This window comes from Mus caroli, chromosome X (genome assembly GCF_900094665.2).
Source record: "Mus caroli chromosome X, CAROLI_EIJ_v1.1, whole genome shotgun sequence".
NCBI lineage: Eukaryota > Metazoa > Chordata > Mammalia > Rodentia > Muridae > Mus > Mus caroli.
In genome coordinates, this window is record NC_034589.1 from 66,176,965 (window position 1) to 66,192,023 (window position 15,059).

The following is a 15,059-nucleotide window of genomic DNA, read 5'->3' on the forward strand; positions in this document are numbered from 1 at the left end:
AGAGAGAGAGAGAGAGAGAGAGAGAGAGAGAGAGAGAGAGAGAGAGAGAGAGACTCCAGCCTGAGCAGGTAAAGAGCACGCACTGGTCCACCGGGCAGTGGGCAGTTTACAAGGAACTCACAGCTCTGCAAAAGCCACAGGTGGTGGTCCTGTGATCAACTCCACCATAGCAGCTAGTCCAGCCTAGTTCTAGCATGGTCTTCCCTAGCCCTGGACCCAGAGAAAGAAAGTGTCAATAGAGACTGTGACCAGCGCTTCTGAGTTCCGGGATAATCTTACTGGCAGCCAGGACAACAACCAGCCTCTGAGCTAAGGACAGGAGGGGGGAGAAGGGGGGCGGTAAGGATAGGAACACTAAGGAGGGAAAAGGCGCGTGTTCACTCAGGGGCGGGGAGCGGGGAGCGGGGATGGGGCGGTGACATGTAGGTTAATAGCTGACCTTTGAGAGGCTAGGTCCCTCCTGGGCTAGTCACTGCTGGTCTGATTGTTTGACCATCCAGGTATGAGCTGTTGGTGAGCCTACAGACATATTGCCTCCCTACATGGAGAGTGAGACCAGCAGCGGCCAGTGCAGCTGTCACCCATTGCAGGTGAGTGCCCTTACCTGAAGGAGGGGAGGGAGCTGGCAGCACTGGTTTCAGCAGCAAGCTCTGCTAATATTTGAGAAGGGGTCTCCCTCCCTCTTTGCTTGCTTCACCACCACCACCACCACCACAGTCCTTGTCATCATCATCGTCATCATCATCATCATTTCTATCTATCGTCGTCACTTTTTTCTTGGTTGTCTTTCATCCTGACTTCAATCTGGAACATTCTTTCACCTTATCACAGCTAAGTGCTGGCTTTTCCTCACTCGCATTATTCTGTACATCACTAACCCTTACTAGCCACCAGCTTGCTCCATTTCCAAGCTAATTGGAAAAGTTAAACTGGGGAACATGGCTTTTCCCCCACTAAGCCCAGCAGGGTCTTCTGTGGCTCTCGGGTGGCTCTGTCCATTTATGACTAGGATTCCTTTCTAACTCTGCTGTTGCTTCTCCCCATCAGGGCACAGACAAGTCAAGCCACTTGACTTTGCTGGTACAGGCCACCCACCCTTCACCTGCAAAGGAGCCTTCCAAGATAACTGTATCCTCACTCCACTTCTCTGGTCTCTCCCAGCTGCATCAGTAGCCATAACAGAGAAAGGAGGCTGTCACTGCGAATCTAGCCTGCTGCTCCTTTCCTCATTAAAAAGTGTCTAGAGGATTTGGAAGGTCCCTTGGGCGATCAGTTCTTAGGCTGCTTGTGGCTACATCTTGGTTTGAAAACCCTGCCTTTCATGGCTCGAGGCTGGTGGGGTCGCAGGCAGGGCAGCGCAGCTTCTCCTTTAAGACCAGAGCTGCTCGTCGCCGTGAGTGTGAGGGTGTGTGAGTGTGCGGCGTGCGTGTCTCCTCCTCCCCGAGTGACACAGCAGTGAGAAATGCCTATCAGTAACTTAAACCCCCGAAACTCCACCTTCCGGGCGCGCGGCGCGGAGCCGGGCGGTGGGAATGGAGCGAGCAGATTGAGGCCGCCACTGCAGCGCCGCCAGCATGAACTTGGCCGCGAGCTGAAGCGACGGGCGGCGGGCGGGCGCGGGGGCACCGGCCGCTAGCCAGGGGGTGATCTTCAATCCGGCTGGGCCATTCGGCGGGCGCCTGGGTAGGCTGCCCGTGCCGGCGGCCGCCCGCCCCTCTGGCTCTGCCCTGGCTGCTGCTGGAGCTCCGCAACACGGTAAGGGTGAAGGCGGGTGCGGGAAGTCCGACTGCTCCAGTGGGGGGGACTCTAGGGTGCACTTATAGTCCTCAATTATAGTCTCCATCTTTTAGGATCCGGGGCCCTGGGATGCTGTGAAATGGGAGACCCCAAAGTTTGCTCTGAACACACGGCCCACCTGGTGCTGGGGATTGGCTACCCCCCCTCTCAGACTGGCCTAACTGGGGTGAGCGCAGGTCTCTATGCCCAGGGTCTTTGGCCTCTGCCTTCTTTTAGGCGCCCCTGAGGGCATCCAAAACTGGGCGGAGGCGGCTGCATTCCAGGAAGGAAAGGTATAGAGGGGCGCAAGCTGCGCGGGCTCCCTGGGCTACATTCGGCTATCAAGAGGCACCTACTCCATCCCCACACCCCTGGGCCACTCGCTCACTGCCCAAGGTGCCATCAGAGATACTGTCTTCTCATGCCAGCTTCCAGAGTCCAGCAGTGGGTACTGGATGAGGAATTCCCCCGCCCCAAACTGATTTGCTGCTGCGGAGCAGAGTATGGGGTGTGCGTGTTGCCCTGTGCTTCCCCCACCCCACTTGCCAACTCCTCCTCATGAAAGCAGCCTGGAGCAGAGCTAGGGGTCTGAGGCAACCCCTGCTGATTTCCCACCCAACGTTTCCAGAGCCCCTGCGCAGGAATTGGCGCTCTAGGCTCCCGGGCATTCTCTCAGCAGCAGAGCCGGCGCCAGGCTTTGCCTAGGGCGGGTGGGAAGCCCCCCGGAGCGCCGCCAAATACTTTTCTTGCCCACTTGGCTTGGCCAGGTTCCGTCCTGATGCAGCGAGTCCGAAGCCTGGAAAGCTAGCGGTGCTGTCTGATTCTGATCCGTGATTAAATTCGGACTGAGCGGACACTAATAGGATTACCCAGACTGAAAACTCGGCCCTAAAGCCATCGGAACCTGGGCAAACAGACGCGCCTCCATCTGGGGTATTCACTCCCTGCTGGGCTCCTGCAGCTGGGTGCGGCTGAGTCGGGCACCCAGAATGTGGGTGTGTGAGCGAGGTCAGGGGCACAGGGTGGCTAGGGATCATGAGGAGATTGGATTCCAGTTGCTGGGGTAGCCTGTCCTTGTTGTTTGGCAGCAGAAGGAACCCCTTAGAGTACCGTCCCCAAGCGAAATGTTCCCTTTGCGGATAGCTGACCAAGGCCGGTTCCGGGACATTGTCTGTGAGGGCGAAAGAGCCTTGTGGAGGAGAGACAGTCGTGCTGTAACAAAGAGGCAAAGTCTCCGCAACCCTCAGCAATTCTCAAAGAGTTTGCTAGGGAAAGGGGCACGGTCTTCCAGAGAAGACCCCCGCGGGATTCATGTTGCCTCCATCGGCCCCGGGCCATGGCCGCTACTCATGTTCCCTGCCTGCGGTGGGCGGATGGGAGCATCACAGTGGCTCGGCCCAGTTTCTTGATAGGCGCAGGCTCTCGCTCTGGTGCTCACTGGCCGGGTGGGGTCTACCATGCACCCACCAGGGCTTCCCGGCTGCCACCACTGCTCTGGGCCCCTGGAGGCCGCGCAGCTTCTTTCCTTCCCTCCCTCCCACCTCTTCTTGTCTTTATAGATTCCCCCCTCCTTCCCACCCCCGCCGCCGCCGCCGCCAACAATCCGCTTTATAAAAAGCCCCTTTGTTTCCCAGGAGGCTGGAGAGAGGGAAGGGGAAAGGGACTCAGAGGCAGAGGGCGGGGGAGGCAGCCTCCAAGTAGCTTCAAGCCGCTCGGGACAGGAGGGCTAGTGTAGGCAATGGAGGAGGGGGGGTCTGTATTTTGAGGGCTCTCTGTAGGAACCGGAGAAGTCGCAGAAAGCTCTTGTTTCTGACGCTCTGTATGCTCTTGGTCTGCCGGCCTTGGACACCCTAAATCCCTGCATCTAAGACTGTCTGGCCCGCTGCACAGTAAGCAGGCAAGAGCCAGGCGGGAGGCGGCGAACGCTCAGAGGGGTGGGCAACTGCCGCAGGTTCTTGTGATGGCAGGACTTGGGCATAGGGGGCGCCCTTTCCTCGGTTTCGCTTTGCTTTGGGGCTCCCCTCTCAGGCAAAAAACCTAGGGTGGCTGACGCGCCTGTAGGCGGCAGAGACACTGGTAATGGCTTGAGGCTTTAACCACCTTGCAATCTAGCTACATTCCTCTTCCTTCTTGCTCCCCACTATCGTATTCCCCCAACCCCCAACACACACACACACACACACACACACACACACACACACACAGAGAGAGAGAGAGAGAGAGAGAGAGAGAGAGAGAGAGAGAGAGAACAGTATTGAAACTCTCTAAGGGTGTCCTTTGTTTGAGGCACCTCTAGGGTAGTCTGGGACTGGAAGTGAGGATGCAAAAGCGGCCTTGGACCATGCATTGGCCTGTTGCCTCTATACAAACACAGTGTTGGCAACTAGGGGTGTCCAAAACGCACCAGCATCAGTTTTCAGCTAGATTGAGTATTTACTGGTCCCTGCTCCTTACACCTGCTCCCCCAGACCCAACCCACCAAATTTGGGAGAAAACAGGACTTGCCCTGTGCAATTTTAAGCCTGTTGTTCCAAGAAACCTTTTACATCCTATCAGCCTGCTCCTCCAGGCTTCTCCAAAATGGTCCACTTCTCTGCACCTGAAGTTCCTCTGCGAAGATAAGGCTACTGATAAGAAAAAAAAAAAGGCTACAAGTAAGAAGTGGGTGGGGCCTAACTCAAGCTGGTGGATCTTAGGGCAGTCCAGTTCCTCTTTATCCCTCCTTGACTCTGCCCCTCCCCCATTCCCCTTTAATCTGATGTTGAAGTCTTTGTGAGTGTTTGTGCCCGCGCTCATTCCTTTTTGCATATCTTTCTCCTGCTCCACTCCCATCTGTGGAGTTTATTGATAAGTGTGTTGTCTGATCATCTTTTGGTTTTTAGAGTACTAGATTAAGTGGCACCCCAACACACACACACACACAAATACACACAGCCCAGATACATGTAAAAGCATAAAAAAGTAATTAAAGGGTGAACTACTGGTTCACCCTTCTCCCCCTTTTGTGCATCTCTTCTGGAGCAAGATCATTGGAAAATAAAGCTGCTGATGTGCGAGATGGAACATATGGTACCTCCATAAGAGAGGAGCTGAAATGGCCTTGAACCTGCCGGACAGACCAGCTGTTTGCTGCCAGCTAGAGCAGCTAATCAGCTTTTTCCCCTTAAAGTAACAGCCCTCTTTTCTCCTGATGACCAGTAGCATATTAAATAGGATGTTCTCCAGAGGGGAAAGTGATGGGCTTCTATATTGTTTTGTGCTATTGCTGGTCTCTAGTGTTTCTTTCCTGCTCTCGGGGCTGTCTGCATGTTTCCTCTAGTATCGGTGAGAATGTTGCCCATAGTAGAATTTGGGAAGAAAGGGATGGAGCTGAGAGTGCCTGGAAGAAATGTATCTGCTTTGTACCTACGGGTGTTGGAAACACTAGCAGTGCTTCCTTTAGTCGCTTTAAAAATATCTTAAGAGTCGAAGAGCTTCCTTACAAGATCTCCTTTAAAACCATCCTCTTCCGGTGATGACCATTTTCAGTTTTCCTTCAGTACAATGTGTTGGGGGGGTGGGGGTGGGGGGTGTTTGGCGTTGGAAGAAAGGCTTTAGAAGATACAAGGAAATTCCATGTTAGGAAATCATTAGCAAAGGGTGACTTTGTCTGTTTTCCTGCCACTGACGCTGACAGTGACACAGATGTGTGGGTTGAAACAGGAACGTCATTGAATTTTTAAACTCAACCAGGAAATCGCCTGTTGCTGGAGTTGGTGTGGGGAGGTATACATTCACTGCATATTAAGATAGGAGATTTGTTGTTGCTGATCCTTTTCAGTAAGAAGAAGGCATTTTTAAACCCAGCGGCATGTTTAATGTCTTTTTCACACTCTAAATTTGACCAGCTAAAGGCTTAAAATGCACCTGTTAGTGGATCCTGCCCAGGAACTGCATTACTGTTTGGGGTTGTGAGGTGGACCAACATTGATGGTAAACAAGTGGTTCTTCTGGCAGCAGGTGGACTGCTTCTTTTGCAAATGTAGTAAACATTTTCAGTTTCAGCGATTTTGATTTCTTCTTCTTTCCCTGTGAAAGAATAGTATATGACAGACTAGAAGCTGGTAAACATTTTTTTTTTCTAAAAAACACCCATCTTCACTTAATTAACAGAGGGATTGTGGTCAAGTTTGTCCTCCCTCCTTGTATTCCCACCATAGCCCTGAATCTGATTGCCTTCCAGTTCTGAAGTATTGGGATTTGTGAACAAAACGGTTATTTTCTGGGAAAATGACACATAAGTTCAGCCTTGTCATTGGGGAAAACAGTGAGATGGATAAAGAAGTGGAGCTACGATTTTCAGAGGCGTTGAGGAAAGGGGAATTAAATATGGCGGAAGGCCAATCAGAATAATATTGGGAAAGTGGGAAGTGTCCCCTCTCTTGTGTCTTTGCAAATGTGAACTTCTAAGCAAGAGTTATATAGGCAAGGGGGCTGAGAGGCAGCCCAGTGTGCCTCTTGTCCAGTACTCCCAATCCAACCCTCTGGGGGCCTATTGATGGCAGGCCTCCTAATCACTGCGCTGGTCTACAGATAACAGGATCTAAACTCTTTGAAATTAGACTGGCATATTTCCAGAGGACTCATTAAATATAGAGCAGATTTGCTGCCTTGCAGTTATTTAGCAAAGGTTACAAGGACAAAAAAACCTCCTATCCACAGACACATATGGGACCCACTGGGATATGGATTCAGAACTCGATGCTGAACCTTTTCTTAACCCTCCAGTTCCAAGGAATGCTTCTAAAGAACACATTTCCTAACTTTAAAGATTCAGCAAGAGTGAAAGAATCTGCCACTGTCCTTCTCAATGTTAATATTGACCTTTAAAAAAAAAACGGGTAAGGGTGGACATAATGAAGAAATACCTTTTATTCTCTCAGTTCTTTGGCAATTATCTTGCTGCCATAAATGTTGATACACATATAATGGATGTAACTAAAAAAATCTCTCCTTATCCAAGCAAAAAAGGCTGACTGTTGGAGCAGATAGAATGCTGAGAGTGTGAATAGACCAGCCCAGATGTCACCGATGAGGGAGATAAATGATGGAGGAACAGGAGCTGTTTATTATGGTTCAGTGCAATAAACCCATTCCCATCTTACACCTCTATCACCACCACCACCACTACCACAAGGGCAACCCTAGGCAGCACCAGTCAAGTAGACAGCAGGAAAGAAGCCTTGCAAAGATTAGTTGGAATCAGTTTGATTTTTAAATTTTTAGACAGCAAATCCTTAAATATCTTTAGGACTTTGAATGGAATGTTCTGGTATATGTTTATTACTCGTTGCTTGTGTTGTGCCATTGTTCTGGCTATAAATGTAGCAAAGGAAGAGGAAAAGGCCTCCTGGAGCTGGAGGCTGTTAGTCAAGGAGTTCCCCACCAAGGTGAGAAAGGGCACATTATACCATATTCATATACATCCTGTGGGGTCCTGCTTTCAGTTACCAGCACAGAGCTGTTAGTCCTGGAGCATGTATCCAATGAGAGCAGATGGAAGTAAGAGTTGAGCTTCTTGTCTGCCCTCTCTCCTCTCCAGTTTTTCTCTCCTCTGCCCTCTTTCCTGAGCTTCCTTGGTTTCCTCAGAGCCTCAGGTTTTCTCCTAAAATATGACCTCCCTGATTTCCAAACAACTGGTCATGTTACAATCTAAGAGTCCCCTGGGGAAAGAAACCGGACCAAAGGCATTGAACTCCCCAGAGTAAAGGCTTCCAGGGACACAATCTAAGGAGGTCTTGGGCAAAAGAGGGCAAAAAGCTCTTTGCAAAATTTGTGGAACTTCCCTTATCCAGATACACATTTTTGACCTTCTCTCATTGCCTCAAACTTTAGACATCCCTACTGTTTACCCCATTCTAGTCCATAAGACAGGGACCTTACCTGGCCCTGGAGAAAGTTCACCTGACTCTGTCTTTTGATCTTGATTTTGCCAGTGATTCTTTCTGTACTGTGAAGTCTAAGCCCCAGTCTCCCTGTACTTCCTTACTTTCTCTAGGTAAATTGCTATCTGTTTTGCCCAATCAGCCACTGTATTTTTCTCTTCTGTCTGTGGGAGTTTCTGGATACTAGACTATAGGGATACCTTTCTGCTGCTTTTCGAAGAGATCAAGCACAAGGGCCAAAGCTTCTGAGTGAAATGGCTTCTGGGTTAGAAGAGTCTGCTGGCCCTGGCTTGTGTTTCCTATCTGGGGAGGGGAGTGTGGGCCTTTAACGACTAAAAACATGGCAATAAAGTGCAGTACTTTGGGGAATCCAGAGTGTTCTGTTCAATTGAACCAAGCCCCACACTGCTACCCCATATGTCATCCATTCCTAATTTTTCCTAGGATTTCAGCCTGAAAAAACCACTATCTGCTTCTTCCAGCGGCACACTGACACCTCAATTGCAAAGGAGATTGGGACCACAAGTCTGCTTGCCTCTCTGATGGCCCCAATTAGCAAGCAGACCATTGTCACTATACCTAAATGATGGAAGGTAAATCCCAGAAAAGACTGAGGCCCAGAGAGCTGCCCAACATTTCCAGGAAGCTATAGAAAGGCTGTTGGGGGGGGTCATATATATGTCCTCCAGTTCTTGGGCATGTCAAGAAGATGCCTTTTGCTCAGAAGTTTTAGTAGACAGGTATTTTTTCAGGGCAGATCAAAAGCAGTGAGCAGAGATGAAAGGTATAGAAGAGGAGTGTTCTGCATTGTGCTGTATGGTAATCTACCCTGTATCTATGTGTGCTGTTCTCAGTGTGATCAGGATGGACAGCACAGATGCAAGACTGGAACAAGCTAGAGAGGAAGCGACAAGTTAATGATCCATCATGGCCCTGGCCACAGGGCCTCTAAAGGGATAACATTTTACCCTGGAGTCCAGTTGGGAAGCCAGTGCTATGGAAAGCTTTGCTGGATGGTCTTTGCTGGCATTTGCAGAACCTTGTTTGGGTTTCATTCTCAGGGAGTTTGCAATGTTAATATCTGGCTCTGGAAGTTCCAGCACTGACCTTGGAATTCAAAATGGGACGGTAGTTTTGGTGTAATTGCCAACATCACATGCTTTGTGAGTCTGATTCTGAAAGACTGGCATGCATTATGCTAGGTTTTTGGAGGAGGGCACAATGTTTCTAAGCTGCATGTCTGTCAAGGATTAATTTAACCTCTAATTACTACATTTTCTTTGCTGTGTGTTGCATGAACATGTTACAACAAAGCTCAAAGTATGCTATTTTATTTCACTGCCACTCTAAAATTAATTTCAGGGATTTGGAGTCAAATCTGACCCACTTGGTGTTAAAATAGTTGTGCTGACATTGGAATTAAAGTGAACAATATGGTTCTTTCTAGAGATGCCCCAGCCATGGAATAAAGAGCTTGATTGTGTTAGTTGTAGTCACAACCCTCAAAGTAAGCCCTTGGCAGTATCAAAGAGTGTCACTACAGTAGTAATCCCATTGGGAACTAAACACCCCTAGGGAGTAGCAGAAGCTGCCTGTATATTTTCTAGGTGTTCTCTTAGGAGCAAGAGTCGGGTCTTGAGCAGCAGGGCAGCCCAGGGGTCCTTTTCTACCCACTAATAATACAAGGTGAGCCTCCTAAAAGCCAGCTGTGGGGCTCAATCAGGTCCAAGATGAAACTCATGGAGTCTCCAGTTTCCTTACCCTCCTCCTAGTCACTGTTGGATGTGCCCCCTCCCATTCTCTTTTCTTAAACATGCCAGATTTGTCAAGGATGGTTAAGTAAAGAACATATAAAATATGAGGATGGTTACTGTATTGTGGTGCAAAGTGCCTTAGATTCCCATCCTTGGGCACAGTGTCTCAGCCTTGCTTTCATTATTAATCTGGAAGGGGAGGAATCATGCCAGCTACTTGAAAGCAGAGCCTACCTAGCAACTTGAGACATCATATAATCAAACAAAACAATTGTGATGTGTTAATCATAAAGTGTGGCAGTTGACCATTGCCCTTCAAAAAGTTCACTGGTCTAAGAGCACATTCTTGAGACTTGGAGAAACCCCCAGAATAATGTGTGAAGAACACTCACCCATCTGTGCTGTAGGCTCATCTCTGATTCCAACTAAAGACTCTTTGGGCCTGTCCCTTCCCCCTTTCTAGGCTTCAGTTTCCTTATCATTACAACAAAGGTCTGAACTAAGGGAATCCAGGACCATCCTCAAGCCCTGGCATTCCACGATTGGACCATGCATTAAAATATAAGCTGCTTGAAATGTCTGAGAGTGATGCATAATGATCCATCATTTTACATTGCCGAAGACTTGAATGCACAGGGGTTTTATTTTGCATGGGGTTGGAGGTCATAGAGACTGTTCACTAAAGGGAAGCAGTTCTAGAGGTTTGGTTAAAGATAAAATATTGGCACTTCTTTTGATATGAGAAAAGAACGGAAAAGGAAGAAATTTCCTTGAAGACCTCTCATTTTCACATGAGGGTGCTGGAGCTGAAGACAAGTCTTACATGCCAAGGGCTCCCCAGCAAGTTACTAGACGCTAAACCAGCTCAGGCCTGGATGGAGCCCCATCTTGCACCCCACCACATAGTTAAACACCATCAGAAGAAACATTTTGACCCCTAGTTACATGTGGGCCTGCAGTTGGCAGACTAGAGAACTGAGAGATTTTTATTTCTAGCTATCAAACAGTAGCTTATAAGGAAGAAAATTGTATCCCTCACCTCTTCCCCTAACACCCATGAGTTGTTCTCAGTCAACAGTAAATATTGAATTTTGTTGGTCTTGTACCAATGCCCAATTTCAAATAAAACAGATTTTATGAATAATGGGGGGGTGGTCCTTGGGGGCTTGTTATTTGAAATTATTTCATTTTAAACAGATGGCTGTTTTAGGTTTGACTTCATGTTTTCTAATTTTCATTACAGAAAGAAAAAACAACCCTAAGCAACCCCGCCCTTATTTTTGTAATGAGTAACAGTTTGTCTTGTCTAAAAGAAGCTTTTAGTTTCTCAACTGTTTGCACCCGGAGTGCTCAGCCTTCATTTGTTTGTTTTTTGAATCATGTAACTGTGTTGTCCACCTATAGTTCATGAGGGGCTTACAACGTCTACCCATCTCATCTGTACTCTGACACAAGCTCCAAGATGCTTTCTTCCCACTCCAGCCCCCACACCATCCCTTATAGACTAGGTGGAGGGTAGAGTCTGGACTCTGGTCTTGGTGGAGAAATCATGTGCAAGCTTCTAATCTCATCTTGGGGCCCTGGGCTTGACCCTGTTCTCTCTGTGCCGTATCAGTCTATCACTATACTGAGGGAGAATCTGGGGATTTCTTTTCTTGTGAAGTTGGATCCCTCTACTTGGAGGATATGGCCTGTCAGTGTGTGTGGGTGGGTGTCCCTATATGCAAGTGGGTACATACACATACCTGGGCTAGTATGAAAGCCTGGGGTCAATATCAGCTGTCTTCATTCATCACTCACCACCTTTCGTACCATGTTCAATGAGGAACTCTGACTCAAAAAGCTGATATTGGGATGGGGGATGCTCTGTTTCCACAAGAGTTACAAACATGTTTTTCTGTGAGTGCTTGGGATCCAAACTTATGTCACCATACTTATTTAACCAATATCCACTGAGCCATTTCTCCAGGCCCACATTTTGTTATTTCTATAGGCAACATCCAATGGTGTTTCTGCAAGAGGTAGGTCAATAGCTGAATGACTATACTTTTAAGTATGCAATGCCTCTATTTCCTGAACTCCTCATAACTGACTTTTAGGAAACATGTGTTGTTCTCTCCTCTTCCTCAGTGGGACTGCCTTTGGGCTGTCTCTCTGCTCTCATTAGGACAAAAAGGAAGAAGGGTATGGTATGAGACTGGAGCATATGCTAATATAATCAATTGGAGAACTGCTCAAAAGTTATTTAGAAAAATGGATTCAACAAAGATTTTTATAAGTCTACTATGTACAAGGCATTATAGGGGATATGGAGGGATTGATGGATATAATATGAGGTATTTAGTACCCATTGTGAAAATAAAGATACAAATGAATGACATGTCTGGGATACAAAAGCAAACAAAGCAGAAAAATAACTATAAAAATTGTTCAATAATGGAGACAGTGATAGAAAAATTAAGTAAGATGTATAGTATCTGAGATGACAAGTGCCTTGAAGGAAAATAAATCAAGGGAGTTAACACGTGCCAAGGGAGGGTGAGGTGTTCAATAGGATGGACACAGATCTTGGTGAGGAAGAACTGAACAAAATTTGAAAACCAGAGTGCTATCTAATAGAAATAATTTAAGCTGCAATAACATAAAATAAGCAGATTGGATTTGTTTGAATGATGTGTTTTTATTTAACACGCTATATGTAAACTATTCTGCATGAAATCAACACATAATTAACAAGGTGTTCTATACTCTTATTATTCTGTCTTTAGATTCTAATGTTTCACCTTCACAGCACAAGTCATTTTGGACTAGCTAGATTTTACATCTTTAATAACCACACACTGCTAGTTGACAAGCTTATTAGAGACCACACTTAAGTTTAGAGGTCCTCATTTTAGAATGTCTCTTATGAACTGCACTTTATAGGGCGATTCTTTGTGGGTGGTTTGAAATTGTTTAGCATAGTAATTCACTACTTATTAATTTGCATAGGTTATTTCACCGTGACTATTTCATGGCCTTTCACATCTTCATTTTCATACATCTGTTTGTTCTCCATGCATTCATCTTTTCCTCATTCTCTCCCAAATTTCTTTACCTGATGGCAGTTCTCTGGTTCTCAGGCTTTCTGCCTATACAGAGTGGGTTTGAAGCATATTCAGCAGAGTAACTGGCATCTGACAAACTAGTCAGGACTTTAAGGAGCAGTAGTAGTGACTCCTTTGTTCAGTTTTGATTTGAAAGCTATCCAAATGGCAGTTGCTGTTTTCTGCATGCCAACGTGTACCTGGAAACGCCTGTCCTCTGGCTTCTTAGACAGTCATCTATCAACCTGAAACATGTTCTGAGCATGAACACAAAGGTCTTTACTCTTTGCTCTCTAGACCTTGCCTTCGGGGCATCGACTGGTCATTTGAAAGCCTTTTATATTTTTTTTTATTTGACATGAATGCAGACTTTCTTTTTTTAAAACAATTCCAAATTTTATTTTCTTAAACTGATATGACACAGTGAAACACAAAAGGGGGAGACACAAATTTCATCTTAAAATTGACAGGCTTGAGCACTGCTTTCATGAGCAGGTTTGGCTCATACCACACACAGCCAGCCACACGCATACACAGCCACCCAGGAGCCTTCAGGAACCAGGTGGTGAGTAAGGAACCCCTGCACTAGCCTCCCTGGTGGCTCTGGGTTCCAGTTGGCCACAAAGCAATAAATACAACTTCTTACATGCAAGGGAGGTCATGGGGAGACTAAGGAAGAGACTGGTCTTAGAGATCTGTTTTCTTGTACAACTCTTGTACAACCAAGCACAGTGCCAATATTTCAAATATTACAAAGAAAAACGTGTGTGTGTGTGTGTGTGTGTGTGTGTGTGTGTGTGTGTGTGTGTGTGTGTGAAAGAGACCTATATCTCTGAATGTTGTTATGGGACAGAAACTCCACATCTGCTTGTGGACACTCACATACTTTCAAGTATGCATGGACAGAGCGGGTGACAAGGGCCAGGAAGGCTGGGAAGGTATTAGCGTGTGTCCACCCTAGAGCCTGGAAGATGAGCTTCAGCACAGACCCTGAAGGCCACCAAGCACAGGAGCCAGACTGACAGGAAAGCGCCACAGGGAACATGTTTGCATATGTTATTCTTCACCCACACCTCCACTGAATGCAGACTTTCTTAATCACCATCAACACCATCATCTAGATAGTGGACTTGACTGACATGTGTAAATTCCTAAGTCACACAGGTTACATCCACAATCAAAAAAGAACAGTCCCAATAATTTCTGAATACCTTTGCCACATTTTCTTTGTACTTTATCTACCTCATACAGACAAATCACACATACACAAATTTCTTTCTCAAATTTGTGTAATTATAAACACAGTGCTCTATTGTCCCCAAGATGCTTCAGTATATAGTTCCTAAAGCCAAAAGATGTTCCTATGCAGAAACACAGGATGTGAGTCAAAATCAGGACTCTAACATTGCTACTAACCTTTCTCAAGGATGCAATCTGGAGGCCTTGTTATAATTTTGTAGGTTAACCCCTTACGTAGAGTTGCTAGGATTATAGGATGGCACCATAGGATGTAAGAGGACACACCTTGTTCTTAGAGACTTTTTAGATACAACAATCATTCCATTCATTCTGTGAATTAAATGCTTTCATTTGTATCCCCGTCAAAATTCATATGCTGAAATCTCAATCCCTAAAGTTGTATGGTGGTATTAGGAATGAAATGTTTGAGACATGATTAGGTCATAATGGTAGAATCGTCATGAATTGTCTTGGTATCCTTATATAAAACAGGCACAATCAAACCATTTGGCATCTTCTTCCATATGAACATACATATAGACTGTTATATGTGAACACAGAGTCAAATTCTTACCACAAGTTAGTCTGCTAGGGTTCCTCCCACTTCTAGAACCATGAAACAAAAATATTTTTGTGGAAGTTAAAAAAAAAACAGATTTTTCCAGTTTTCCTAGCCCATTAAAGCATAAGAAAATCTACTATGATGAGGTGCAATTGGCTGCGACTTCAGTCTCCTTTAGTCTGGGACAATATCTCAGCTTGCTTTTGTGTTTTAAAGCATTGATGTGTTTGAACAGTACAGACTGCTTATTTCACAGAATGTCCCTTAATTTTGGTTTGTTGTCTGCTGTTTCCTTCTGGTTAGATTTGGATTGTGTGATTTCTGTCAGGAGCCAGCCACACAAAAGTAATGATGTGTCCCCTCAGTGCACTACATCAGGGGAGCACATAAGCTTGCTGACTGTCATTGTTGGTGATAGTCACTTTGGTAACTTGGTCAATCTCATATCTTCCTGGTACCTCCACTCTCAAAGCACTATTGCTGCACCTTGCAGTAAAGTATCTTCGTGGGAGGAAGACAGTCACGACTACGCTGGTATCTTACTATTCTCTTCCTTTTCCTCACTAGTTTAACATCACTAGATGGCCATGCCTGAGGAAAGTTTACTGTGATGCCTGCCAAATAGTGAACTTCTGATTCCAGGAATGTTTTCTATATTTATTGTTTTGCTTTCTACTGTGAGAAAGATCTTCCCTTCCCATATAATAAGTAAGTATAT

At 46.3% G+C, this 15,059-nt stretch overlaps 1 protein-coding gene across 3 annotated transcripts in view; it reads left to right on the top strand.

Annotated features, from left to right (window-relative positions):
• Positions 1-1,524: 1,524 nt before the first annotated feature.
• Positions 1,525-15,059, top strand: part of Mamld1 (mastermind like domain containing 1) — a 102,985-nt gene continuing 89,450 nt past the window's right edge. For all 3 annotated transcript variants that reach the window (XM_029473610.1, XM_021153298.2, XM_029473609.1), the window contains exon 1: positions 1,525-1,755. The gene's annotated coding sequence lies outside the window, so the exon portion shown is untranslated. The remainder of the gene's footprint in view (positions 1,756-15,059) is intronic.